The sequence below is a fragment of the Balearica regulorum genome, chromosome 2, assembly GCF_011004875.1.
Source record: "Balearica regulorum gibbericeps isolate bBalReg1 chromosome 2, bBalReg1.pri, whole genome shotgun sequence".
Classification (NCBI taxonomy): Eukaryota; Metazoa; Chordata; class Aves; order Gruiformes; family Gruidae; genus Balearica; species Balearica regulorum.
Genome location: NC_046185.1, coordinates 88,166,145 through 88,191,925, shown reverse-complemented (window position 1 = coordinate 88,191,925; position 25,781 = coordinate 88,166,145).

The following is a 25,781-nucleotide window of genomic DNA, read 5'->3' as shown; positions in this document are numbered from 1 at the left end:
ACTGTAGGAGAAGATCAGATTCAAGAATATCTAAGGAACCTGGAGGTGTACAAGTCCATGGGACCTGATGAGATGCATCTGCATCTCCTGAGGGAACTGGTGGCTGAAGTTCCTAAGCCACTCTCCATAATATTTGAGAAGTCCTGGCAGTCCGGTGAAGTTCCCGGTGACTGGAAAATAAGGAGGTGATTGGTGACAGCCAACATGCCTTCACTAAGGGCAAATTGTGCCTGACAAATTTGGTGGCCCCCTATGATGGGTTATAGCATTGGTGGATAAGGTAAGAGTGACAGATGTCATCTACCTGGAATTGTGCAAAGAATTTGACACTATCCCGCATTACGTCCTCGTCTCTAAATTGGAGAGACATGGTTTTGATGGAAGGACCACTCAGTGGATAAGGAATTGGCTGGATGGTCACACTCAAAGAGTTGTGGTCAACGTCTCCATGTCCAAGTGGAGATCAGTGACGAGTGGCGTCCTCAGGGGTCAGTATTGGTACCAGGGCTGTTTAACATCTTTGTCAGCAACATGGACAGTGGGATCGAGTGCACCCTCAGCAATTTGCTGATGACACCAAGCTGTGTGGTTGACATGCTGGAGGGAAGGGATGCCATCCGGAGGGATCCTTACAGGCTTGAGAGGTGGGCCCATGTGAATCTCATTAAGTTCAACAAGGCCAAGTGCAAGGTTCTGCACATGGGTCAGGGCAATCCCAAGCACAACTACAGGCTGGGCAAGAAATGGATTGAAAGCAGCCCCGAGGAGAAGGACTTGGGGGTGTTGATGGACGAGAAGCTCAACATGAGCCGGCAGTGTGCGCTTGCAGCCCAGAAAGCCAACTGTGTCCTGGGCTGCATCAAAATAAGCATGACCAGCAGGTCGAGGGAGGTGATCCTGCCCCTCTACTCCGCTCTTGTGAGACCCCACCTGGAGTACTGCGTCCAGCTCTGGGGGCCCCAGTGCAGGAGAGACATGGAGCTGTTGGAGTGAGTCCAGAGGAGGGCCACAGAGATGATCAGAGGGCTGGAGCACCTCTCCTGTGAGGACAGGCTGAGAGAGTTGGGGTTGTTCAGCCTGGAGAAGAGAAGGCTCTGGGGAGACCTAATAGCAGCCTTCCAGTACCTGAAGGGGCCTACAGGAAAGCTGGAGAGGGACTGTTTATCAGGGAGTGTAGTAACAGGACAAGGAGTAATGGGTTTAAGCTGAAGGAGGGTCGATTTAGATTAGATGTTAGAAAGAAATTCTTTCCTGTGAGAGTGGTGAGGCACTGGAACAGGTTGCCCAGAGAGATTGTGGATGCCCCATCCCTGGAAGTGTTCAAGGCCAGGTTGGATGGCGCTTTGGGCAACCTGATTTAGTGGACCATCTCTGCCCATGGCAGGGGGGTTGGAACTAGATGGTCTTTAAGTCCCTTCCAATCCAAACCATTCAGGAAAAAAAAAATTTAAAAAAAAAAAGTGAACCATGGCATGCCATACATATCAGGCACATGTATTGATAAGGTAGTTGATATTGATAGGCTCTTAGTGTGGGACATTTTGGTACTTTCAGACTCCAAAATATTTATTTATGCTGCAAAGTCAGGAAGACAGAACACTATTGTTTCAGTGTCTGTTAAATCTGTATGAGAACAGGATAGCCACTAAGCACTTGCAGCGTAACTACTCGATTTTTGTAAGAGTTTTGGGTGAGGCCAATTATGATCGGACTGATGGAAAATCAACAAAAGTAAATTCAGAAACAGTCTTAGCACAGAAAAGAGAATGTTTCAGGGAATAATAGAATACTGTGGTTTTCTAGTTTTCCTGAGACTAGACCTGCTCATTTCATGTTAAAACAGGTAGGTATCATATGGTTTACAATAATTTAGGAATGTGACTTCAAGTGACACATCTAAATCCTTACTAAACTACAATAAAGCTATCACAAGAATGATGAAAATATGGGAGTCCAAATCCTGTCACACACTGCTGCCTAACCACTGCCAGAGCAGCACAAGAATTTCTTTGCTGCTCTCAAAAGGCCCATGAGGAGCAACTGATGATAGATCTATAGGCTCTCTTTGTCTTTGTTTGAGGGGAAGGAAACAAAAGAATGCTCCAGTCTTGCGTTAAATTTCCACAGCCCCTAAAGCTTTCCACCACACCATTTTTCTAAGAAGTGGATACCATAAGATACCCCAAGTGTTGCTAGACATCAGACAACATGCAGGAATGGAAAATCATGAAAAGATGATACAGTCATTATTATACATGTCTTCCTAATACTTGAAAATTAACTCCAATTCAGTTATTAAGACTTGAACCCCTAATAAAGAAACACACCAGCATAGCGTTTCACATTATTGAAAGGTAACAGATACACAATAGCATAAAATACTTTAAGATCTCAACAAACAATAGTGGGTGATCATTTTCTAGGTTCTAGCTATATAAAATATTAATCTTCTCTGACTCATGATTTTAGGGAGACCAGGACCAAAACAACAATATTTCATACATTGTTTCTTTACCAAATTGTTCTTGTAATTTCCCATATTTAGAGAAACCAAAAGGAAAAAAAAAAGTTATTATTTTTTTCCAGGGGAAATATATTAGGTAAGATAGTCACAATAACTTACCAAATGATACTACACTCCTATACTGAGCTACTTATGGGAGATATTATCAGCTGTAATTTCGGTATTAATGAGCAAACAAAACCTCTTTTGCATGCATTTGGCACTTCCTCTCTTATGCAAATAATTTTTAGATTAAAAAATGTATTACATAGCATGCTTATCACTTTCTAGCACAGAAATAATAAGGAGCAGGCATCTGAGGTTTTTTAATGTAGTGATGTTTTTTGGGAAATACCTTTTGTGAAATTTGTACTCTGAAACCATATTTATCACTTTCTGTCTGGCAGGAGTTGAGGAGTGATAGAAGGGAAATATTAAGAGCATTTCAAACGAATATAGGACCATGTCTAATCTATTTTTCTGACTGAACCTCTTTCCAAGAGAAAAAGACAGAACTGCTGAAATAGCTGCGTTACTAGAAACATATCTGAATCCTTTATGTGCTCTGTTGTACATAGACAGGATGGAGGTGGGAAGAAGGGAACACACCTATGAACTAATGAAAGCCAGTAACAAATTTAGAAGTTTGCAGCATTTAAGAACCAAAATTAAGGATTGCATTTCCTAGGTATTTTTTGTTCATTGTACATTTCATTGCCTTTATAAGCTAGAACTTCTTCACCCTAAAATAGATGCTGCTGTAAGCAGTAACATGGTAGATCCATAATTCACCTCTCAATCAGTTAAACAGTGCCTTCAAGAAGGGGACTCCTCCATTTAAGTGGTCATCTATGTTCTCTGTGAAATGTGTTTACTCATAAATATGTAATCCACTGGTGTATTGTGCTATGTATCTTTCTCAAGCACCTGGTCCACTGAGATAACCACTTATTTCTGTTGCCATCTGTGATAATTATAACAGTGTAGCTCTAGTGGAAGAGATTTATGCTATAAAGCTGAAAGTCCACTGTTCAGATGCAGAGAGTGATGACTAAGGAGAGCCATAAATATGCTTCCACAAAAAACCATGAGGCATGTATTTAAATCTGAGACAGTACATGTGAAAACCCAGCTGTTACAAATATGTAATCGATATTAAAAAAACCCCCACACAAATATTAGAAACTGGGTTATACTTATTAAATTAATTCTGTCCCATCCTATTATGATATGGTTTACTTCACAAAACCTAATAATATTTCTTTCTAAAACATCAGCTTTTAATGTAGATTATATCCATATCATCAAAATGCCAAAAAAAAAAAAAAAAGCCACCCACATTTTGTTTCTGAAGAAAGATAGTCCTAAAGATAATGCTTGTATTCGTTTGGGAGCCTATGGGTTCTTACTTATTCTGTTTAGTAAACAAACAGGTGCTCTTGCAGCCTATCCATTTTACTCTGTGCATGCATAAGCTTCTCTGACAAATAAACAAATGTACCCAGCTAGTTCTTTTCATACATAGCATGCTAATAAGCTATGAATCAACAGATCTCAGTTAAATCAAATTGCAAATGATCAGCGGCACCACGCTTGTTTTACATTCGGCATTCAATACAATTAATGCATTTTTCAGACATTTGTAATACTTCCACAATTTTGCATATGTCATAACAATAGTTTGGTTTGATTTGTTTTCTTTTAACCATTGCATTTAATTATTTTTAGTGAGATAAAATGCTACCGCTGCAGCTTGCTACATGACTCTAACTAGTTAAGCTAACAGGTGACTACTTACCACATGGAGGGGAAATAGTTTGGAGGAGTTGGATCATTATGCATAATAAAGCTATATTTTCCTTTTGTGGAATTTATTAAACCACTTCAAAATTGCACTAAAGCCCATTTAAGAATACAAAATTCACTAAAATATTGACAATATTAGTTAAGTCAAACACCGTTGTCTATGCAGTGTTAGACAGGATAGACACAAGCTGTTGATGAATTGTTTGATACATTTTAGATTAATCTCATGTTGTTTGGTTTTTTAACATTATCTCCTTTCCCTGAGATACTCTAAGCAACTGGGGTTTTTATCATTCCTGTTAATTTTGATAATTCTGAGAATTTGTAGCCAAAGGAGATGATAAAAAGAAACCCCTAAATTTCTTCAAACTCACATATCAATAACCAGCAGACATGTATGAATGAACCTAAAGCTTTTCAATAAATGCTTGTTTATTTTCTAAACCCTTAAAATAGAAACATCCAAAGGCTTTCTAAAGATTGGCAAAATCTGCTCCTTGAGGGCCTGGCACAGAGTTTGAGAAATACCCCAACTTAGCCTTCATTCCTTACTATCAAGTTTTGTGCAGGATGAAATGTATAATCAACACAAAAAATACACAGACCTGCCTGATGGAGCGCAGGTCCGCTCTGTCCTCGGACGAGGGACGGCTGGGTGCTGAGCACACAGGATGCACAGATCCATTGAAGCTGTCGGGTCCTGGGCACATCTCCCCCCACTCCTGGGGGATGGGCTCCCTGGGCACTGGACCAATTTAGAATTTGTTTTTTTTTTTTTTCCTAACAGATAATAACATGGATAATTTGTAATAGATCTCCTTCACTCATTTATCTAGAAGTCTAACTTAGTTAGAAAGGATTGATAAGACTATGACACATTCATAGAGGAAGTAAAGATAATTGGCCATAATGGCTGTAACATTTGGTTTATACTTGGCAAAGCACAGACAGTGCTGTCAACAGACAACTGGCCGCAGACGGACAGCTTATTTGTGAAAGAAAACATAGTGGTGGGTGGACAAAACAATGCTTGTTGGATAAAGGATTCTTTGGATAAGGCACTCTCTTTTCAGTGGAAGGGAGGCTTCCTCTAAATCTAATCGCTCCTCTAAATTACAAAGATGTTAGATTTTTAACTGTCTCCTGTGGTCTAAACAATTGCCCTAACCATTGGTTTGGGGGACTGAGGGCGAAGGAAAGATACCTTCTTTTAGCTTTTGGTTGACAAGTAAGTCTTCCTTTAAAACACAGGGTTTGTTTCTACATTTTCTATGACTTAAAAATCACCCCAAAATGGAGCTGATTTAATTTTAAAGCAAATTGAGTATGTCTTGATTCAAATCAAGTACTTCAGTGCAAACTATGGAAAAAGTTTGATTTTGAGTTAATAGAACCTAGTAATTTATTTATTGTTCAATTTCCTGGTCTTGCCACTGAATTGAGAACACACATGCCTTCTTTACCTCCCTAATCTTTTGAGAAGCCTTAAACTAGAATCTAGCCTTGATCATTACTAGATAATAGTGCCTCATGACTATAGCATGCCAGCCGCAGATTCTCCTGTTCTTTTCCTTTCAGTTCAAACAAAGCAAAGCACGGTAATTTTCTGTCCTGAAATGTATGTGTATCTAGGAAAAACTCAAGCAGAGAACTCTTGTTACTGCGTCTGGGAATCACTGATTGAAACCAAAATCAGAAAAAGGAAATAGGAAAAAGCAGCAGCCATTACTAATAGCATGCTTTTTATGTTTAAAAACATACAAACATTTTAAGAAACTTATATTTTCCCTTTTTTATCTTCTTGGATGAAAGGCACCCCCTGTTACTAAGCCTGTCCTCTTCTGAAGCACATACATGTAGATCTTGGACAGATTACACTTCTGTAGCTCACAAATCCCAGAGTGTATGGACACAGTTACTTCTGGAACTAGAATTCTCCATTCCCTTTGTAATTATCTTCCAAACCAGATTATGTTTATTCACCACAGGAGTTACATCTTTCTTTCTTTCTTAATGTCACAGTGAAAAAACGATATAGCAACTTAAATATAATGGCCAACAACAATATTCATCTCCAAAAAAGATGACATATTTTTATCAGAGATTATTGGCAGCAAGAAGTGATGAAGGAAAAGGAACAGTGAATATAATACTAGCAACAGGCTAGTGATGAGAATACTGCCAGTTTCAGAAATTACTTAATTATTATTGATTAGGGTTTTTTTTAAGAAGATATGCCTGCTTCTAACAATTACTTTCATTGGCTTTTATGAGAGTTGGTCTAACATAATCAAGACCTTTTTCCTTTGCACATGCCTTGTTAGCATATTGCAGATGACATAACAAAGAAAAGTATCATGGCCAAGAAAGCATTCACTTAAAATTTTAATCTAAACCTCATAGAGGAAGAGAAGTTATTCATGGTAGATACTCATCTTGAGGTGAAATTCTGTTAGTGGCATGGATTCTAATAGAAGAAGAGCTGTATTCTGTAGGAATTGTTCATAGTGTTTCCAGTTTTCTCTTTTGCAGAAGTATATAGCTAGTTCCATAATTTCATCTGAATTTCATGAACTATATATGCACTTACCTGTCATACAGCTGGTTGGTTCATGAGATAAGACTCATAAGAACTACAGTTTTTCCCATTTGGCCTTTTCTTAGAATGGCAATAATACCCAGATTAAGACAAAAAGGGCATTAACAATGCCAATCAGAAGCAGCATTAATACCAGCAGCACCCTTACACATTATTTTATCAAAGACTTATGCTATAACATTCTCTCTTGCAGGATTAACAGTAGTTGTTTTTCTTTAATTACAGAGTAACTCTGATCTGAAAGTCCCCATGCACGCATCTCTGTAGAATCCTTCTTAACTGCTATAGCATTTGGGGGTTTGGTTTTTTGGTTTTTTTTTTTTTTTTTTTTTTTTATCACAACAGACATTTTTTGATAAGGCAAAGTTACTTTTTTTTCCAAATCCATATCTGGAGCCAGAATCATAACATTCAGGCACTAGCGTTGGTGTTAGTAAGTTTGTTACATGAGTGAGACAAAAATGAAACAAACAAAAAAAACCCCACCCAAACCAAACAGCACAAGCACAGCCCCGGTTGATATGAAAAGTTGTGGTAATTCAGGTAACCCTATCTAGGCAAGTTCCATAAAAGAACACAGAAACCTAAGTATCACCAGACTGTCTTTGTAGATTCTTCTTTTGAAGAAACAGAAATTTTCAACCACCTACTACCAACAGGAAATAACACTACCCATCAAAAAGTTCCCAGGAATCTGTCTGTTTTGAGGCATGACCAGAACTGCCTAGGAGGATTGCTGCACAGAAACTGGGCGTTCCTCTTCTACTAAACAACCAGAGGATTTTTCAGAGAAAAATTGATAGTCACACATGTACAATATTTTCCCATGGAATGGGAGGCGGCAGTGACAACTGCAGTGCTTTGTAATTGCATTACCATGGATTCAGATGGCTCCTCCAACTTGTGCATTTGGCAAGAATTAAACCATGAAGTGTGATCCTTTCCAAGTATTCTTTGACCTAATGAATATTTATTCATATCCTAGAAAACAGAATAATTTTAAGTGATCCACCAAAAACTTTACACTCTGACAGAGCATTCACGTTCGAGGAAAAAGAAGTCTAAAATTCTCTCAGAAAGAAAATTTAACCCAGCTCTAGCCCCACTTGGGTGACTCCTCTTACAGATGTATTACTGCATCAAAGGAGACAGGAGCATCGCCTTTCATTTCGATATGATTCTAACAGAAATTCTAATGCTTACTTACTTGTCTAACTGCCAGAGCAGATCGCCCATGTAGAGTCGCAGGCCAAAAGGCTAAACACCTCTGTCATGAGAAGGGGAGGGTCTCTAAGCTTACTTCCCTTCTCATCATTTCTTACTGGCTACAGATACAGACAGGATCCATATTTTCTTAGAAGTAGTTTGTATATATTTCTTTTATAAAGACAACCTTCTGCAAGGAACGGGTAAGATAAAACCCTTTACAAAGAGAAGAAAGTGGTCCTTCCCCTGGGACACAGAGTTGAAAGACAGGACTGGATGAAGCAGACACAGAAGAGATTGTCGTAGCGAGACACGGAGGAGCAGGGAAGAGGCAGCTAGGTCTCAAAGGAGACCGAAGCTGAGTAGGGACCAAAAGGAGCAGCATAAGGCTTATTGTAACCTTGAAAGCTACCAGGCATACTGAAACCTTCCTGCGAGGGCTTCAGGGGAAAGAATAGATTTTTTTCTCACGAGCTGTTTATATTTCTATTCTCTCTGACCCAGTGAGTGAATTTTCTAGCCTTAAAAAGTTGAGTTGTCTTGTTTACATTCTGCTAAAAACCTGGCTTTAGTTTGAAACTCTCTTTTAAAAATCTACTTTGGGGAATACGTAAGCCTAGACAAATCCAACTCCATGCTCTAGCTGACACAGGATCCTATCAGATGTATAGCTCCTCACCTAGAATACTGTGATTTTTCATTTCCTTTCTTATTGTCAGGTATTTTTTAGAAGGTCTTGACGTCTCATTTGAGGTTGTGGATTTCTCTAGGCAAGAAAGAGAAAATAGGGAATAAATACACCGCTAGTACACAGGAGAATCACCTTACAACTACTGTGGTTTGACTTAAATGAGGCTTAATTCATAGAGAGAGCAGCCATTGGGAAGGAAGCCATGTTTTATGGTAGAAAGGTAGGAAAAGATGCCACAAATGGAGCAGATACTGATGTTCTCTGAATGCTTTGGTTAGTGGACATGATTTGCCACTTTTGTTTCTGTTATGCAGCTTCTGATACCATGAGAAATCCTGTTGGATTTGGGGACATTTTGTGCATTAAATGTTACTCAACATGAGCCTGTAAAATGAATGCCCAACTTCCAGAATACCATTAATATTTAATAAAACAGATGCCAGATTCTGTCTGATTGTTATTCAGAAATATAATGGGCAAAATCCTTCCACTCTTACTATACCTACATAAAACCCACTGAACGCTACAGCACCTGGCATATGCAATCGATCAACTTATTTAAAAAAAGGAGGAAGCAACAGTAACATTGATTTTTTTACTAGTAAATTTAAGCTTTGTGTTGCCACAGTTACAGTACCATCAATCCTAAGCTACCTACTACTGCAGTATTATTCACTCAGAGGTTTCATTTTGCACTTTCTTTAACCATGCAAAACTGCAATGTAGTTACACAGAGACATTCTGGCATCCTTTTTGTTGGCTAGGCTAGAATTTTAGGTCAAAATCGCAAATCTGTAACATTTAGCAGATCATTGTCAGGCTGAAACAGTTCCTACTGCTATAGCTTAACTGGGGGAAAAAAAAGAAAAAAAAAAAAAAAGAAAAAAAAAAGCTCCCCAAATCCCACCTAGTTAATGTTAAGATCCAGCTCAATGATTCATAAAAGGGTTAGTATGATGTTGTTGCCTGTGATAGCATGATACTGAATTTGATGACCCTTACAGTCTTACAGTCTCTTACAGTCCTATGATCTGATAGAATGAAAAGAGCTGATAAGGAATCAAAAATGTATACATCAGGGAGATCCGGCTTCCAAATGTTATATGGTTTTCAGACAAAGAATTATAGTGTATACTTAATGGAAATGACTCAAAATCCTCTTTGGGTTTTTCCATAAATGCCAGACAGAGAAAGGAAGATTTGTTTATATAAGTTTTAGTGTTGTTTCAGGCTCAGAGAAAAAAGAGAGAAAGAGAAGTAGGAAAGGAGAGAGAGAAAAAGAAAGAAAATAAAATAGAATTTCCAAAATGAACCCCTTTGCACAAGTTCAATGACTTTTTTAAAAATTTTTTTTGTTATTTTTTAACTAAGTATGCACTACAGAAAAAATGAAAGAGAAATACGTAAATGTCAGTTCCGTGACAGGCTCCTTGTTCAGCTAGAAGAAAAATTTTTTACTTTAAAGTAAAATAATATTCTCCTTGGAGACATAGCTCAAATTTTACCCTTCTCAGATTCACTCTATGGACACATCAGTTACACTGCTCCAAAATGATCACATTGTCAAATCATTTAAAGGTGTATATATATGCCTGATGCTGTATTGTCTTGCACCTGTTTTGCTTAATCTACACATTGCCAACTGGCTAAAAAACTAACAAATAAGAGTAACACTCATGCAGAGGTTACTTACTGCATTTGGCTTGGCCACATGAAAATGACCATACAGGACTCCAAATATTTCAAAACTTCTGAACTTATTGATGTCTTAGGCACTCAGCCTCAGGCCTTTGTCTTACGCATTTATACTCCATGCAAACTGTGACCAAATAAAAATGATAGCATTCTGCAGCCAGCACATATTCAGTGGCCCATGCAATTAATTACTGGAATCAGGCAATTTGACTTACAGAGGAAGCAAATCTGCACTTGGACACATAATCAATCACTTTCATGTTCAATTATTGGATCAGCAATTGCAATTGTAATAATTACAAGGGGAACATAGCATATATACATTCTGAGTTTTGCATCTCAGGCTTCCAGAAAGCTTAGCAGAAGTTACCAGTTAGAGCAGAAAATGTTCGTTTATCCCTTTCTCTCACTCTCAGCACAGAATACCTAGTAACATAAATTCTATGCTGCTAACTGCATAAAGATGTAGTTAGGGGGAACTGAACGCATAAAACCACTGTCAGATGCCATTAGAAGTACTGTCTTTATTAAGTCTTATAAATAGATCTTCCTGATGCAGACATGTATGTGCACTACTATCCGTCTCTTCAGCCACAGCTTCAGTCTCTTCTTCCACTATGTCCAAACAGCCGTCATTAAACGTACCTCAGGACTGTCTTTCATTACATTTAGGCCATATAAGCTTTTAGCTCTACTACATAGATTTTGTGTGATAGTGATCTTTGCAAAGATCATCTAAAATTCATTCAATTTTTCCTAGAGAACAGAAGGGGTTACTGTTAAGGGAAACAATCATTGCTATCACCAAGACTTACAATTGCTTGTGAAATTTAAAACTAAAGAATTGAATGGGTATGAACACCTTATTTTTCATGCTGTCTAAGGCTATATGATATTTTTATGTTCATATAGAAATTCAGAGAATGTTCAAAACCACCATCCAGACTGCAGGCAACAGGACATACCAGAACAACATTGAAAGTAGATATTGCAAGGCTTTTTCTCACATTTAGAAGATTTTGAGAAGTATAGATCAGAGTTAGGGACTGTGTTTTATTTCTCAGAGTTTCTTACAATACAGAATCAAATCAGTAGAAATGGGACTGACATGAATTTCTGCATGTGTGATGCTTACTGGACTTTGCTTTCAGTTAATTTTTAGCTTGGAACTTCAACATATGAGAAGTTACAAAAAAATATTTTCATGATTTTTTTTTTTAAGATAGGCAAATTTAGAGGTAATGTATCAGTTTAAGCAGATGATCTAAGGTTTTAAGTTTAAAAATAATTTATATTTCTATTGATTTTTCTAATTTGTATTTGCACTAATACTTTATTACCATGATTTTGTAACCAGCTTCAGCTGATTATTTGAAATTTTTTTCCCCAAAGTGTGTGCATAACACTTTATAAATGACACCACAAACTTAAAACAGTTTGCATTTTTTACTTTAAAGAGGTGGGTGACTAAGGCTCAATGCAGATTATTTTCTGTTTACAAATGAAGATTAAGATTTTATTAATTATAAATTTGGGGTTTTATTCAGCAAATGTAAGTTGATAGAGACAGGAGAAGCAACAGATTTTTTTGTTTGTTTGTTTGTTTGTTTTCACAACTGACTATTGCTAACATCTTTTGAAGACAGAATGGAAAACACAAAGTACTATAAAATATTTCCATGTTGGTCTTGTAACAGTGGACATTCTTGTTGCATTAGTATGAATGACTACACAAAAAGCAGGGCAAGAGAGAATTTAAACTCTTGTCTGGACAGGTCAATTATCCATGAAAAATCCCATCCAAACAGTCTGTGATAGTGGTCTTAGAGAGGACTAAACACCTTAGAGAGGACTAAGCACTAATAATAGAAAAAGAATGGTTAAGTATATGGGAAGGATCAAGATGCAAACAGTGACTATAAAGACAGAAAGAATCATTGAGTGAGTGGAAGGAAATAGAAAGGAGTAGCCATAACAGGAGAGATTGGCAGAGAAGAGGAAAACAGGATGAGTATGGGGACAAATATGGCAAAGAGGCAGCATCTCTCGGTGGTCACAGGTAAAACGTATCAGACAAACCTTGAGACATTAGACTGAAAGGGAAAGACTGAAAGAGGCCTAATGTATTAAAATGTATGGGAAGTAATACTGTCAAAGTTTTGAGTCTTATTTCAAGATAAATCTTTTCCTGAATTCAGTCATATTGGAAAGAAACTATGATTTCATGCAATTAACTTCAAATCCAAAATTATTCATTGCCCAACTAAATGGCCTTAACAAAAATGGAGAATTTTCAATGGAATAGCATAATGCTTTCAGATGGTGAAAATACTCACCTGCTATTAAGATGTCAACGTATTTATGTCTCTCAGCAAGAAGTTCTAGACAGAGATCCAAGACTGTGTATCACATCTCTGTTGACAGTGGTCCTACATAAGGGTGGTGGTGTTTGAAAACTGGCTGAATGGCCAGACCCAGAGGTTGATGCTCAGGGGCACAAAATCTATTTGGAGGCCAGTAACTAGCAATGTACCCCAGAGGTCTATACTGGGTCCAGTCCTGTTTAACATCTTCATTAATGATCTGGATGATGGCACAGAGTGTATGACACCAAACTGGGAGGAGTAGCTGATACGCCAGAGGGTCGTGCGGCCATCCAGAGGGACCTCAACAGGCTGGAGAAACGGGCCAACAGGAACCTCATGAAGTTCAACAAGAAGTGCAAAGCCTCAACAAGAGGAGCAGCCCCAGGCACCAGTATGTGCTGGGGGCCACCCAGCTGAAAAGCAGTTTGGCAGAAAAGGGCTCATTCAATATAAAACAAGATTCATTCCAATAGTGCTTAGTGATCTGCTGTGTAAGAAGACTGAAGAAAAAAACAATTCAAACTAAACATCAGGATCTAGTACTTTCATTTCAGTCCCTTACATTGACCAACATTTAAGTGTTTTAAAAAGAAACACCATAGAAAAAGAAAAAAGTGCATCAATGTTCCCATGTAATACAGTATGTATATAAAAAAGTAGCGGACATACGGATTGATATCAGTAAGTCTAAACACCAATAAAACCACTGTTACTGGCTGTTTAATTGTTATAAATAAAAGGATATAATAATATATTTGTTACAGTGAAGCTGGGTAGTCTCTTTTTATGCCAAGGCTTTGCATGCTGTAATGAATAAGGAGGTTTACATGTTAGTTATAAATGAGAAAAGATAAGCTGTATTGCAGGAACAATATTAGGACAAAAAGCTTTTTCTTACTGTTTGTTTGTTGGGTTTCTTTAAGAGTCTACAACCAAACCACCCCGTTTATAGAGCAGCACCGTCAACAAGAGTTAGATAGTGAAATACTATTGAAACCAAGACACATATTCTCCATTGTTTTTAATTTCTATCCTATTAAAAATAAGGTGACAACATACATAGACCTTCAGCAGATCTTGGTCACTTTCTAATACTTTTTAAATGGATTAAAATCTTACCTAAATGCATGTCAATAATTGCAAATCTATTTTTTCTTTATATATATAAACCAAAATTGCCAAGGGCGCTTTTGGAGCACTGTGTAATTCTGCTCTCTGTGCTGTAAAAAAAAAAGACATCATTATGGAAGAGACAAAAGCAGTGAAATTGCTGAAAGGTTTAGAAAACATGACCTGTGAAGAGAGGGTAAGAGCACTGAACTTGAACAGCCTACAGAGAAGACCAGCAAGAGGTGATAAAATAAATATCTATAAGTACCTTCCAGGAATTACCAAAAATAAAAAAAGATCAGTTTTAGTTTAATTTGTCATCATAGGTAAAAGAATAAGTAATGGCCTGAAATTAAGAAAATGGACCCCAAAAAGTAAAAAAGCACTGGATAACAGTGAGGTCACTTAAAGAGTGGAATAACCTGTCAAAACAGTTATTATCACCAGAAACATTCAAGGCATACCACGGAGAGAAATACTAGGGGAACCACTAAAAAAAATTGTAAGTACAATCCTACTACTATACAAAGATGGGTCAGATGACCCAACAGGTCATTTCTAACCCTAATATCTATCTGTCTTCTAAGGATAACACAAGATGATAAATCATCAGCAGTATAAATAGCAAAGCACACAGGTAAGATTTATTTGCCCTTCAAAAGAAATACTTTTATATGTAATTTGCAGGTTTTAAAAGGAAACCAGGTACCACAAATTTGGAGTAATTTCCTCCATATCAATACCCTCTGGGTCTGGGTCACTCTGTAGAATTTTTTTTTTTTTTTTTTTTAAATCTAAATAAACATCTCGAAAATACATTTATAGTGATTAGCTAATGACCTACACAGATTAATGAATTGTTTAGGCTGAAGTTGTTTAAAAGTACCATAGCATCAAATATTCTTGCAAGTTTTAAGAGGTTTAATGTTGTGCAAAATGATCTATTAGCTCCATGTTCAAGCCTATATTGTTTTTAATCTGAACTCAAGATATTTTTCAGTTTGATGTACAATACCATCAAGTACTTAAAAATCCTCATTTAATAAAGTTTACATAATAATATTCTGAGAACAATGTCTCCCTAAAGCATGAGGACTTTCTAATTAATTTTAGTATCATTGTTTCTTTTCTATTTTTCTTCCTTCTTTTTGAATCTTTCTTAGACTATCAAACCAAGAAACCCCTCTTTATTTTCAGAAAGCACATTGAAAGACAGCTTGACGGGGTTAAAGGCAGATTATTTTAAAAGTAATGTAAGTGTAGATTCTATTAATGGGAGAGCTATGCTCTATCAATGCATAATTTCCATGCAAATAACAAAGAATTAGTGGCATGCTCCTTCACTATCCTGAAGAGATATTCAAAAATATGCCTCAACTTCAGTTACTTGGAATACAATGGTTAAAAAAATACCACTACCATCACCATCAAAAAAATCCCCCATTTAATTAAATGCACACAAAATGCCTACCAGAACATGCAAAAAGGCCCCTGTGACACATCAGATCATAATTCAATATTATGTTTTGCCTGTCTGCCAATTATTAAATATGATGACAGTAGCATACACTCGCCAGCAAGAAGCCACAAGTTCAACTCATAAAATAAAAGAGGAAAAAAGCAACTAACTCTTGAAATTTATAAACCGTCTGTTATAAGGGGCTTTTTGTTCAAAATTTTCAGCATGTTTACAGACCAGTTTTCACCATTTTTGTGCAAGTCTGAGAGGTTCGTTTTTGGAAGAAATATGGAAGTTAAGAAATTTCTCTATATCAGATGAATACAAAACTATAAGCATTTTTCACCTGACATTTTCTTTAAAAATTACTAATCTCACCCCATCAACACTAGGTCTGATGTTTGACAATCTCATTCCTTTGAGATTGCCTCAGAAATTTATTTTAATTTAATAAAAATATTTAAAATCTGTTCTAAGCAGAAGATATTTGGGACTACAGAACAAGAAAAGCACCCTAACTAAATATAATAATTAAAGAAGAGGCATAATACATGAAATATAATCTAGTCCTTGGAGATGACCAGTGACTTTTTCCTTTAAATAAAAGTGTAGCAGAACCAGTATGCTTTATTTATGTATCTTCATAACAATTTCAGTTGCAATTGAGATACTTCACAGCACGCTTTCTGAGAATTTCCCCTGCCCCCACCTCATGAAGAAACAAATTGCCAGTTGCATGATAAATTTAGATCCAATTACGTTCTCATGATACATTTTTTGTAAAAGAAATTGATACTGATAGATGTATACTTAAAAAACACCAGGCACTCATCATTTTAGATACACAGAACAGCTTGACATGATGAGCTGACAGAGAATGTACAATAGTTTTTTCTCTCATAGTATATCAATTTATTTTATACTGGTGAGTTTTCTGCTAGATAGTTCAATCATTTTCAAGATGAATGTGTTAGAAAAGGGATGCTTTATAAAGGTCCCTACAGTCTTTTTCTATGAGTGTCTCTGGCAAACCAAAGCAAAACCAGACAAGCAAATAAACAAACAAACAACCAAGAAACCTCTCAGAAAGGCAGAATACAGTCAATTGAGCCAGGAAAAGAGATATCAATACAAGAATTTATGTCAATGAAACTATAAGAAATCATAGCATAACAATAATGAAAGATCTGAATGGAAAACTTCCCAGATCTCACCGTTTCCAGTTCTAGCTACACCTGTCTTGATTTTACTGCTGCTGTTCAGGACTTAAGCTTCTGCAGAGACCAAAACTTAGCCCACAGCAAACTTCATATTCTGGGAAAATTTTAACTTTTTAGAGAAATTCCGACTTTGTGTGGCAGAGCTGAGGAATAGCATTGACGAATTCTTGAGCCCATGAGCAAGGTGCAAGGAAATGATGTAGCTCCTCTAGAGCTAACACAGCAACTCAGTCCTTCACTGTGCACCAAAAGTTCCTGCATTTTGGATTCACAGCTTCTACATAATTCTCTAAGCATATTTTACTGTTGTATTGACTAATAACATTGATTCATATTTTTTAAAAATATCTGTATTCCAGGGTGCATTTTCCATCTGAGATTTTGTCCACAGTGCTAAGATGTTTGGACCAACTTGTCTTAATTTTAGAATCCTTACTGCATTCAGACAGTGGCAGAATTTAATTCTTTTTTAATTCACTGGGCTAACATTTCTTTCTTATATAAAGAAAGTTCAGGAAGGAAAAGACTTTCCTGAAGAAATAATTTACATTATTTCATACTAGGTTGAATACATTCAGTAGTCCATCATACCTATATACATATAAGAAAAGTGAGGCTGGGAGAGATGAAGTGGCATACTTAAATTAACAAATCAGCAAACTAGGTTAGTATCAAGCTATTTTCTTGTAAGAATGTGGCTTTGTTCCCCATCACTTTGCGTTGCTTAAGTGAGAGTATGAGAGTCTATTTTGCCTTGCAGATTTGAGAAAACATATGCATTTCCTTAAAATGCAATTTCTGTCATTATACTATTGCTGTCATTTCTGTTCATGCACTGATTGCTTTATCTCACCAAGTGTTGATAAAAAGGCACCACAAATACCTATTGTGGAGAAAAAAGTTCTTTCATTGTTTGCTGTGGAGAATGGGAAGTATGTTTGAATGTGTGTTTCAAACATGTACACACGTGGGTATTTTAGTCTTGTGCCCCTGTGTTCCTTAGTATTTCATCTTGCATTACTGCTAGGAGTTAAGTGAAAGTAAACTGTTAAGGAATAATACAATGTTAAATTAAATAAACATTGACTGAGTTCCTTAGGAAACAACAGTAATGTTTGTGGTTTGGGATATCTCTAGCTGTCTCCAACTAGTTAGTGGAAGGATGCCTGGAATGCCGGTCGGCAAATGCTGATACTGAACCTACAAAAAGTCTCAAGGAGAAGAACAAATAGGATGTTTGTCTCTACTTGTAGGGAGAGATTGGTACGGCCAGAGAGAGTGAAATTATGCTGAGGTAAGGAAATATATAGCAAGATGTCTACTGTGCTAACTTACTTTCCTTGATAATGTGTTGTGGATTTTTTTGGGATCCCCCCCTCCCCCCCAATAACTACATTCAATTTTGTGTTAAAGATTGTTCCAGAATCATCTTAATCAGGTCTTCAAAGTGGAAGGGCTAACAAATACTGGCTTGGTATGTTTGGGAAACAGAGAGGCTGGAGCCCAGAGAATCAATCAATTTGTTGGAAAGTCCTTTACCTAGAGAAGCGCTGTTTGCTAGATCTTGTATTCTAGGGGTGTATTCCAAAAGCATTTTAAAGAGGTTGTACAGCATTGATCTGCTAAACATGCTATTTATAGGAATAAAAATACATTAAAACACAATTTAAAATTAAAATGGAGGCTTTCCTTCGTGACAAGAAGCAAGCTAACATAAAATAGCAATACTAAAGTACAATCCCTGCTACGCTCGCGTTATTTGTCTTTTGTCTATATGGCCACTTATTATGAGCAGCTTTATGAAACAGAAGACAGGAGGAGGGAATTGACAATTACTGTAAATTGCTTGCCAATTATAAGCCTCCAGGAACTATATGATGCTATTGAAGCTCTCTGCAGTTTCTACACAAACTAACAAAAATGTTTTCCTACCGAACAGCTTTCTTAGCTGACCAATCGTAGTTTCTGAATTAGAGAAAGTCAAAGAGGTCAAAATCTGTCTTTGGTCACACAAAGTTAATTTCAGTGAACTCCATTCAATCAACAGAGAAGTTTCATTTCCAGTGGGGTAAATGAGAGGAGAATTTGTCCTCTTGTATTTCGTTTTCCCACTTGAAAGATTAACCAGAAAGTATGATTTGCGGAGTTTTCTTTGGCACAAATGTGATGAGTATTATTTTAAATATAAGAGGAAGTATTTAATTGTGACACTTCTAAACACTAGTGTTTAATAATTTTATTGATCTCATAGTCTTAACAGCTTTTTCAAATCCAATTGTTTTCAAAGGGATTAAGCCTATTAGACCCCTGCCTCCAATAGTGGTACATTAGGAGACTACAATATTTGTAAATTCTATTTACACTGGATATTGATGGCTCATGGCACAGCCTTAAATTAGCAGTGTTCAGAATTTAAATTTATTTCCAGTAAATGTAAATAATTTTGAAAGATTTTTATTCATTAAGAAAATAACTCTCATAAATGTAAATGCTACTTATAGGCAAAATTGTAAATCCCTCAAACTCAAGAGCCAGTTCTTTATTTGTATTCCCTATCCTTCCCCCCAAAATTAAAAATGAAATATAAGTTGAACCTCAGAATCCCAAAGAAAGAATACTAAAAAATCATCAGGACTCTTTCAATACTACAATTACATGAGTAAATTCTATGCATTATTTCAGAAGTAGTAGCAATAAACTACACTGAGATTTTTTTTCTTAATTTTTTCATTATTTTTTCCATGTTATGATTTTGGGGTCAACCTCCTACATTTTTAAGATTACTTCACTGCTTTGATACTTCTTTCTAGAAATATTTATGCCACTGCTTCTAGAAATGCAAGGCTATCATGACTTCTCTTAACATTCAGTATATTTGACAATCAAAATGAAAAATGACTGAATGTAGTTTAAAAAAAAATCCTTATTGAATACTTCATATTCATATCTCACCAGTTATACCTTTGGAATGAAATTATGCCTTGGATGTGAAGTACTGTTAGGGTACTTTCTCAACTAATAACTGTTTAGTTGAAGTTTAAGTGGAAGAATTATATTGGATCTAATAAGCCAGGAACTAATGATTTGCAGCACTTATATTAAAATACCACACATGTCTTTGCAATTGTGGATTTCCCTATTCTTTTAGAAACAGTGCTCTAGAGCATATTGAAGAGTATCACATAACTAACCTGAGTAAATGCATATGATAGACTTTTATGAGGGCTTTTTTATTATTATGAGGTCTCTTTTATTGCTTTCCTCCCCCCTCCTCTTTTAACCACAGTCTATTTGCCAGCTTCAGGTAAAGAATTTTATGCAACACTTAGACAGTGCTGCGTTACTATGAATTCTGATTAACCAAAGGGGTCAACTTTCATTAGAAACTGCATAAAACTCAGTCCATTAAATTGTCCGTTTCAAGCTTGTAGTAATGGCTTATGGTTTTGATTATATTAATTAGTGCACCTACTGCACTGCCAAACTAAATGCTTATTTTAAAGAATACAGAGGCTTCTTCTAGCATAGAACTAGTTTATAGGAAACAAACAGTAGAGGAAATGGTAGATTTAAAATTTAATAGATTAAAAAAATAAAGTCATAATGACAGATAAATTATTTTGTCAAAGAAGTTAGCATATATCAACTACCCTTAAAAAAAAAAATCCCAAGTCATTACTTTTTACATCTTCATTTTTTAAATTGGCGACATCTTATTTTACTGTCTGTGACTGTTGGTCACAGAAGTCAATTTAACTGTTCATAACACAAAGCCCGAAAGAATATGCTCATATCTTCAATGACTTCTCTAAATACCTAGAAAGTTACTGGTTTTCTAAGCCCTATTCTAGTCTAAAATTGTCATTTCCACTTCAGCAGTTGATAGTATCAAGCGTACATCACCAGACCCAGCTATTGATCTATCCAGCTTGATATCCCACACAAAAAGATAAATTCTTGTCTTTTGGAGAAGATGTAAAAGATTCTCTGTATCACTCATACTTACCTAGTCAAGGATCAAATCAGATCAAAAGAAGGGTAGAAATAGCAAATCTTCATAATCCTAGAAGTTACATACAAAAATCTGAAGACAGACGCAACTGCTACAAATAAGCCACTCTGAGGCACCAGAATTGCAAGAGTATTGCACTTATAGGTCTGTATTCACTAATAAGTGAGCAACTACCTTCTGCTTAGCATTGTGAAGGATGTCACACATGCTCCTGCACCATGTGACATGGTCATAGATAGTCATCTGCATGGGACCACTCATGGGTCAGATGAGTGATGAGTCAGCTCTGTGGGAGAAGGGACTCTAATTCATTCCTAGCATATGGAGCCCAGCCAGCAAGCTATTGCAGTGATTATTCTGGACTTTAATAGTGAACTACATCTCAGAAGGCTTACAGTAGGAACCACCTTTCCCAAAATAAAAAAAAAAAAAAAAAAGTTATTTTTTTGGTGAGAACAGCACCAGTCTCACCAGTCATATATGCTAGACTTTTGTCAGTGAGAGACACAAAGCAGGCCTCACCTCCATTCTAGGAAGGGGAAAGAATTCAACAACCAAAAGTTCAATGAACCAATGGTACTTATATTGGCAGTAATATATCTGACACTAATCTACCTCTGTTATTTCATAGAATCATAGAATGGTTTGAGTTGGAAGGGACCTTAAAGATCATCTAGTTCCAACCCCCCTGCCATGGGCAGAGATGGTCCACTAAATCAGGTTGCCCAAAGCGCCATCCAACCTGGCCTTGAACACTTCCAGGGATGGGGCATCCACAATCTCTCTGGGCAACCTGTTCCAGTGCCTCACCACTCTCACAGGAAAGAATTTCTTTCTAACATCTAATCTAAATCGACCCTCCTTCAGCTTAAACCCATTACTCCTTGTCCTGTTACTACACTCCCTGATAAACAGTCCCTCTCCAGCTTTCCTGTAGGCCCCTTCAGGTACTGGAAGGCTGCTATAAGGTCTCCCTGGAGCCTTCTCTTCTCCAGGCTGAACAATCCCAACTCTCCCAGCCTGTCTTCATAGGAGAGGTGCTCCAGCCCTCTCATCATCTTTGTGACCCTCTTCTGGACTCGCTCCAACAGTCTTTCTTGTACTGGGAGTCTCATGATATCTCTTTCTGGGCCTCCCATGTCTCTTTCCTCAGCTAAGCAACATCAGCTTACCATGTCTCTGTTAAGGACCTGGAACTTTTAACTACCCACAGAGCCCATCCTTCCTTCCCTGACCTTCTCATGTCCAAGACCTATACATAACATGAAAGAACAAGCCAAAGGAAGTAGCAAGTGCATTGGGTAAGTTTTAATGAGTCCTCGTCCTTTGAAATTCTTGGTATAACTTCCTGTCCTTGCAAAGAAGGTAAAGGTCCACACATAGATGCTAAAGAGGCATGTCAGTGAAGTAACAAACCTCTCCAATGTTCCCTCCTTGCCCTCAACTCCTGTCCTACCTGTGAATGACACCTCCCCTTCCTCCATCAGAAACACCATTCAGTTAATGTTGCTGCTTAGGTCAGGTGGCTAGTTACAAAGAATCCCCACATAATCCGTAGGGACAGACACTCTTTCAGGGACTGGTTCAGAGCAGTTGTTAGCTTGAGCATTCTCGTTTCTTATAACAGAAAGTTAACCCTCTCTGAATATGTGGCATCATGGCCTCCTACATCACCACTCTTTTTGCCTTGTCTTTCCTTTCATTCTTCATTTAACACAACCAGTAAGTCATGTCTTAGTGTGGGAAAGAGCTGAATGGTGACACTGCTGATGGTTTTGCGATACCACTCCCACAGAAAAACCAAATAAAACAAACCCCAACAAAAATAACAACCCTAAAAAAAGAACTCTTTTCTCTTTAGAAAGAGTATAAATTTGTACATTGTTTTGCATTACTGCCTGGTATAACATCAAAGTTCACAACATAAATTTTCCTTTCTTTCTGTTCTACAGATTTCTGATTACATCTGCCCCTGGCAAAAAGTTGCCAAATGATCAGCACAGGACTGATACGGGCAGCAGCAGTGCAAGCTTTCTGTGCAGTGTCCCAAAGCAGCACTTGCAATGTTTAAAAGATTGAGGGCTGGAAAAAAGAATGAGAAAAAAGGGAAGTTATATAGCTGCACAGCTGGGCTACCATAACCCGACCACACTACACTGAGCAGGGTTGTAAGCGCTCCACAATACATGCAGATGTTTAGTCCTCAGAACTGAAGAGGATAGATCTCTCTATTCCTACCTATTACTACCCAACCTCTTTGACAGCAAATTCATGCCAGAGAGTAGTGTGCGAGTTTTTTAGCTTCCTTCAATATTGGCCTCGGTGTTCATAGCAGTCATAAAGATATTGGTTGAGAGACAGCAATTCCTGGACCAAAAATGTGCATCATCTTTCAAAACGTTATTCTTATCATACGCATTGTTGCTATAAGCTTACTCTGACTTCAGGAGTATGTCAGAAATAGCTTAGGGTTTGTTTTTTTTTTTAATTTGTCAGGTTGTAAATAATTATATAAATCTCACATGTTTGGATAGAACCCATTAAAATACATTGATTTTGTGAAGACATAAGGAGTTTAAATTAGAGCCTATCAGTCTTACTAGTTTTTCTCAAAATTGCAGTTTTGATATTTTTTTTTTTTTTAGAATAAATAACTTTGATCTAGGTAAGTAGAGGAAACATTTTTAAAAAGTTAAACAGGATTTGACAATCCTAAAGAACATTTTATATACAGAGAATGAATACCTGTAATTACATCATGGGCAAAACTGCCTGGGAGTTCTGGATTGCTGAAAAGGCAACAGCTCTTAGTAGAAAAAAAAAATTAAAACTGGGAGAAAAATTGTCAGCGTTCCTGTTTTAAAAATACATTTTTTCTATTAATTTAAAAGCTTTTAATCAATTTTGACAAAATTGTCATAAAATTATGAGAGAACATTTCACTTCAGCAAAATAGAATAAAAAAACCAAACAAAAGCATCTTATTTTAAACTTACATATTAGGGAGGTTTACTGATTGTAACTTATTAATATACCAATGGGCCATATTTAATATATTTCACCAATGAAGGGAAAAAAACCAACCAACCAGACAAAAACAACAGTAACATTAGATCAGAATGATACAAACCAAAATGGTGTTTAAATTTATTCAACCAAATAACTGAACATTATACAAAATATCTGAACACAAGATAATTTATTTCCTTGTTATTCACCAAAATTATTTTTTAAAAAATATTTTGATTTAAGATTAAACAAAATCACCTGTTAGAATTTCCCAGAAAATGGACATTAAGGTAGCAGGTTTCAAGTTAGATGTTATCAAATATAGAAAGCAAGTGCACTTTTTTCTGCACTATGGAAATACAGAAAGGGTCTATCTGATTTGTTGCTGGCAGGCTTGCTACAACATTGAAGCTGATGTTCTTTTTTATGAAATTCTGAAAGTGAAAAATCTCTCTTTATGTAAAGTGATGCAACTCCAGTAAAATCAAAGGATTGTTGCCCACCTGTATACTAGCAAAAATTATGATATCCAGACTTTGTACATTGGTATAGATTTACAGGCACACAGAATGTAAAGCCAGAAAGAGTATTACTGTTAAAGCTAGGGCTTGTGTTGGTTTTGCGTGGCAAGGTCTTGGTAGCGGGGGGGCTACAGGGGTGGCTTCTGTGAGAAGCTGCTAGAAGCTTCCCCTGTGTCTGACAGAGCCAATGCCAGCTGGCTCCAAGACGGACCCGCCGCTGGCCAAGGCCAAGCCCATCAGCACCTCTGTGATAACATAGTTAAGAAAGAGAAAAAAACAGTTAGAGAGCGCTTTTGCAGCCAGAGAGGAGGGAGAAGATGTAAGAACATCTGCAGACACCAAGGTCAGTGAAGAAGGAGGGGCAGGAGGTGCTCCAGGCGCCGGAGCAAGATTCCCCTGCAGCCCGTGGTGAAGACCATGGTGAGGCAGGCTGTCCCCCTGCAGCCCATGGAGGGAGGATGAGGGGGTGTAGCGATTCCACCTGCAGCCCGTGGAGGACCCCACGCCGGAGCAGGTGGAGACACCTGAAGGAGGCTGTGACCCCGTGGGAAGCCCACGCTGGAGCAAGCTCCTGGCAGGACCTGTGGACCCGTGGAGAGAGGAGCCCACACCAGAGCAGGTTTGCTGGCAGGACTTGTGACCCCGTGGGGGACCCACACTGGAGCAGTTTGCTCCTGAAGGTCTGCACCCCGTGGAGGAGACTCACATTGGAGAAGGTCGTGAAGGACTGTCTCCCGTGAGAGGGACCCCACGCTGGAGCAGGGGAACGATGAGAGGAGTCCTCCCCCTGAGGATGAAGAAGCAGCAGAAACAACGTGTGATGAACTGACCGTAACCCCCATTCCCCGTCCCCCTGTGCCGCTGAGGGGGGGCGGAGGTTGAAGCCGGGAGTGAAGTTGAGCCCGGGAAGATGGGAGGGGTGGGGGGAGGTGTTTTTAAGATTTGGTTTTATTTCTCATTCCTCTAATCTGTTTTGCTTGGTAATAAATAAGATGAATTCCCTCTCTAAGCTCCGTCTGTTTTGCTTGTGATGATAATTAGTGAGTGATCTCTCCCTGTCCTTATCTCGACCCACAAGCTTTTTGTTATACCTTTTCTCCCCTGTCTGGTGAAGGAGGGCAGTGGCAGAGCGGCTCTGGTGGGCACCTGGCCCCCAGCCAGGGTCAACCCACCACAGGGCTGCTGTTGTGGTGGTGGAACACATTTACATAGTCATTAGTAGAGGTGATATAAGCATTACAGCAATTACATCAAAAACATTCTTTGATATAATTTCTCATAGGCAATTTTATGTTGATGTCAAGAATCCATGCAGGTCTGTTTAATTTCAAACATGTTAGTATTCAGTACTAATAGCAACATAATATGCCCGTAGTTTTTACTCCAAGGCGAATGTGTACTGTCTTTCCAAGTTCTGTTCCATAGAGCATTTTTAAGATTTCATGTTTTGACAGAACATATCCAGACAACATTCTGGAAGTTGTTATTTATTCTAGAAGAAAATCTCTATTCTGACCTATAAAAATGTCCCTTACGTATTACTTCTGTGGTATGAAAGAAACAAAAGGCTACCTTTCATGGTAG